The sequence below is a fragment of the Nematolebias whitei genome, chromosome 14, assembly GCF_014905685.2.
Source record: "Nematolebias whitei isolate Nwh7 chromosome 14, NemWhi1, whole genome shotgun sequence".
In the NCBI taxonomy this organism is placed as follows: domain Eukaryota; kingdom Metazoa; phylum Chordata; class Actinopteri; order Cyprinodontiformes; family Rivulidae; genus Nematolebias; species Nematolebias whitei.
Genome location: NC_056511.1, coordinates 4587457 through 4592312, shown reverse-complemented (window position 1 = coordinate 4592312; position 4856 = coordinate 4587457). Strand labels below are relative to the sequence as shown.

General features: G+C 42.8%; 1 protein-coding gene across 1 annotated transcript in view; it reads left to right on the top strand.

Annotated features, from left to right (window-relative positions):
- Positions 1-4142: 4142 nt before the first annotated feature.
- The window catches only part of LOC119420390 (hexokinase-2-like), a 16857-nt gene continuing 16143 nt past the window's right edge, over positions 4143-4856 (top strand). Inside the window, exon 1 of the mRNA XM_037687779.1 lies at positions 4143-4155. The gene's annotated coding sequence lies outside the window, so the exon portion shown is untranslated. The remainder of the gene's footprint in view (positions 4156-4856) is intronic.

The following is a 4856-nucleotide window of genomic DNA, read 5'->3' as shown; positions in this document are numbered from 1 at the left end:
GTCAGTGAGGTTCTGTGGGTCAGTGAGGTTCTGTAGGTCAGTGAGGTTCTGTAGGTCAGTGAGGTTCTGTGGGTCAATGAGGTACTGTAGGTCAGTGAGGTACTGTGGGTCAGTGAGGTTCTGTAGGTCAGTGAGGTTCTGTAGGTCAGTGAGGTTCTGTAGGTCAGTGAGGTACTGTGGGTCAGTGAGATTCTGTAGGTCAGTGAGGTTCTGTAGGTCAGTGAGGTTCTGTAGGTCAGTGAGGTTCTGTAGGGCTATGCCAGCAGTTTAGCTGCACATCCTGACTATCCCCGAGAGTTTGTTCCTGTTTTTCATGTCAAAAGTCCAAACCAACAGATGAAGGTGAAAGTTAAAAGAGACTCAATAAAACATTCTCATAAAAGTTGAATCAACATTAAACCACCGAGCTTCAGATAAAAATACATTCTCTGGTGGGCCTTCTTACAAAGTGAGGTCACATGGGGGTCAAAGGTCAGTTTGTCATCAAGAACAGTTCCCAGGTATTTCTACTGATGCCCCACCTCGACAGCTTCACCGTTAATGACCACAGGAGCTGCAACTGAAGAGTCTCTTCAGGTCTCTGAAAGGGAGACAAGACTTCAGCGTGAGTCTTAAACTGGATTTCACAGATAAACGTATTTATATCTAATTTAAGAGCACAAAAATAACTCCCAGGTTCCTGACAGCAGAGTGGCTGCATGAAGCCAAGAGAGTCAGGAGCAGTACATTCACCAAAGCTGATGACTTCAGTTTTATTTTCATTTAAATTCAGGAAATTTAGTTTTAACCAGACTTTAATGTCACCGAGACCGTTCAAGAGTGGTTCCAGTGGACCCATATAAAATATATACAGTACATATATAATATATATACTGGTACATAATATACATGCTCCTGCAGTCCAAGTCCAAAGCAGATCCCGTCAGGTCGTTCTCGCCTCATGACGACAGAACGAGGAAGTGAGGGTGAAATCTCTGAATTTCCACTTTAAGCTCACAAACTGTCAGGCGACTGTACGTTGTTCCTCTCCACGCAGCAACAGCGAGTCACTTTCAGAACGTTGTTTTGTGTAAACTCTGTTTTTGTGTTTTTTTTATTTTAGCTCCAGTCCAGTTCGTTCTTGCTGCCGCAGCTCGTCTTCAGTGTGTCTGCTGCAGATTCCAGCAGAACTGTGGGTTGCACTTTTTGTAAGATTCTCGGTGTCACAACAACCAGATGCACAAACTGGGCCAAAGTTAGGAACAAGAAACTGTAACCTTGATTTGCTAACAATGAATAAACGTCCCTAAAAAGAAGAAGTTAAAAGTAAACTGTTGACAGTGAGTTCAGTAATGAATGAAGCCACTTTAGATGTTTGTTCTTAAAATGAAAACCCAAGCAGGAGGCAACAGGGATGACGTTAGTGATTTTACACACAGACTATCCATTTTGTCTGCCCATGTCTGTGTCTGTTAGCAAAATTCCTCATGAGTCACTGGATTGATTTTGATGAAACTTTCAGGAAATAATCTTTATATGCACATATACAACTGATTATCATTTGAAGGCAGCTTAATTTAAGATGGCCGCCACAGCTAGTTAAAATTATCCAGCATATGAATGTCCATAAGTCATTCAGTTTTATGGATACTGAGCTAAAATTTGATGCATTCTTCCAAAGGCTGTTCAACACTTTTGTCAGAAAAAGATTATTAATTAATTTTTATTTTTTGGATTAACTGAAAGGAGAAACCGAAAACACAGTATTCATAATTAACAGTCACCACGAGTCGTTTCCCTCATTGTTTGACGTCAGTTTGTCTAAAACGCTTGAGATGTGTTGTTTCAAGAATAAATAAAACTTCCTCACAGTTCCTGCTGGTCCAGGCTCGTTTTACTGAACAGCAGTGATGTATTTTTATACATTTCAGTTGTTTAGAGGGAGTTTTTTGAGGTTTGCACTGAGCTGAATGTTTGAGACTTCGACTGTGAAAGACTGAAACAGGTTCTGTGAGTTACTAGATTCCATTCAAGGACCTGGAAGTTGAAGCCAGAGCCGTTACAGTCCCCGTGAAATAATCACGTGTTGAACGCCCCTCCTTCATGTAAACAAACAGTCCAGGAAGTGGGCGGGATTTAAACCTCAAGTGCACAGACTGGTCCAAGAAATACAACATGGCCGCTCCTGCTTCAGCCACAGTCATGGACTCGAACACCTGACCAGCCGTCCCTGCATCAGGTCGTTGAAGCCAGCCGTTTACAGCAGCTGCCAGGAGTCAGCGCAGCACAGACGTGGGGCTTTAAAGTTCCTGCGACAACAAAGATGTGTGTCGATACGAGCACATTACTGTAAAGATCACGTTAACACTGAAAACACTGATATGAAGAGATGTTGAGAAACACTACGATGACAAACGTTCCAGTTCAAAATACTCCTGCATGTCTATAAATCACTGAACAGCTCTGCACCCTCCTATCTCACTGATCTGCTGCAGCCATATGTCCCACCACGTTCTCTGAGATCAGCGGACCAGTTGCATCTCATAGTTCCAGGAACTCGTCTTAAGCGCAGAGGTGACAGGGCCTTCTCTGTCGCAGGACCAAGACTTTGGAATGAGTTACCTCTGCTTGTCAGACAGGCCCCCCTCCCTCACAGTTTTTAAATCCCGCTTAAAACCCACTACTATTCCCTGGCTTTCAACACTGTATGATCTGTGCTGAACCTGAATGCATCACACCGTGTTAGTCATTATGTTATTATGTTGTTTCTATATTTTGATTTTACGTTATGTTATGTGTTGCTGTGTGCTCTGCCTGTTTGTTTCTGTTTGTACAGCACGTTGGTTGTTCCTGTCGCTGCTTAAAGTGCTCTGTAAATAAAATGATATGGTAAACGTGACTAAACAGGCGCCTGTGGCGTGACCAGAAGTGAACGCCTGCACGCCAACAGAGCGCTGCTTCAACGGCCAACATCAGACAGAATCTGATGTTTCTTTATGTAACCCGGTTGTATTTGTATTTTGTTATAATTACACAAAAAAAATGTATTTTGTTATTTGTGTTGTACATATATCTGACTGTAAACACTTTAGAAACACTGCGATTGTTATAAGCGTGTGAATTTAAGATCGGGAGCCCCTGCTTCTTATCTCTTCTTCTATGGTATTGCCCTGCAGGAGAGGACTTGGAGCGGACGGACAATAACGTGGTCGTTTTTGTTTGTTGTTTTCGTCAGAGAGAATAAATGGGGAAACCAACCATGCCCAAGATGAACCGTGTCACGGCCTAATCCTTACAGCACAACGCAGAGGTGGGACCAGTTACATTTAGATTATTTTGAGGCGAGAGATGAAGAAGATTGGAGGTCAGAGCTTTTCAGATGACAGCAAACTAGTTCTGAGGCCCTGGCACAGCCAGCAGCTGACGAGAGGCGAAGCTGAACGCCGTCTTGTCTTTGTAGAAACTGTTAAACACAGCCAGCTCCCCTCGTAACTAAATACAGCAACAATTATTAAAGAAGTAAATATTCAAGCATCAGTCATCTGATGAAAAAAAAACTATCACAGACTTAATTTTTTATTTTCCCAAGAACAAAGTTTGTTTCCATGGAGCTGCAGGACTTTAAACTTGGACTGGGATCATCCAGCAGCTTCAGCTTCCAGGTTTTTCTGTGATGTCGAGTAATTTCCTTCATTTATGGCTCGAAGAGGATAAACATGGCTCTGCTGCAGGAGGAGGACCAGATCCACCTGCTTCAGCTAAAACAGTTCATGTTTGGTAGTTATCAGTAAAGTTACCCTCAGATCCAAAAACTCCAGCCCAACAGGAACCAGTCAGGGTCAGGAGCGCGTGAGATCACTCTTTTCCCAACAATGTGAAACGTCACATTGTCACATTGTCATTATTTACTGTCAATAATATTTACACCTCAGTCTCAAAATTTAATTTTTTTTTCTTTTTTCTTCCGGTTCTTGGTGTTTCTACGAAGTGGAATCAGCTGTTCGACTCCGTGACGCCGTGCGTAAAACCTGCCAGGCTCGTCCGGGTGCGCGCGTCTCCTCCGTGCCATGATGATGATGATGATGATGTGGAAATGGGTGTAAACTAATCTCTCACTTCACGCTTCATTCATCTGTTAAGGAAGTTGGATCCTGTCAGCGGCACAAAGAACCGGAGGTGAGTCTCTTTATAATCTTAGTCCAGAATAAAATCTGAATCTGATCACGGAGTTCGGTTTAATCTGTGCCCACTTTCAAGATTAGTGTCTCAAACTTTATTGTGTGTTTAAGTTTTTTAAGAATCATTTTAGAAATCATCAGTTTAAAGTTGTGTTTTAACTTTATGACAAGTTCCTGTTCTGGTCTGACCAGTGCGCCGAACCGCTGGATTGGTCTCTTTGGGTCCCAGAACACAGGCTTGGACCCCTTTACTTCCGCTTTGTCACTAAAGATGGGCGATCATGTAATTGCCGGTGTCTGTTAGCAAAATATCTCACAAACCACAGAATGGATTGTGGTGTTTATGGACAGGATTGGCTCAGACCTGGAAAGGATGGTGCCTGAACTTCAGGGGTTCATGAGATGATGTGGTTCTGCTGGTCTTTCAGATCCATCCATCATGGTCTCATAAACCCAACATTTGTGACCGCTGATGTTCTTGGTGATCTGGTAAATGAGGAGTGTTGGGAACCAGTCCAAAAACTTTCCAAATGAAAAGCAAAAAGTTTACGTCTGAGCTGCTTGGCTCTTTTATCCGTCTTCAGATGTTACAACCACGAATTGTCCCAACGTCACGCAAAGAGACGTTTGTGGCAACATTTTCTTACAAAACACCAAACCATACCATACCATACCATACCATACCATACCATACCATAC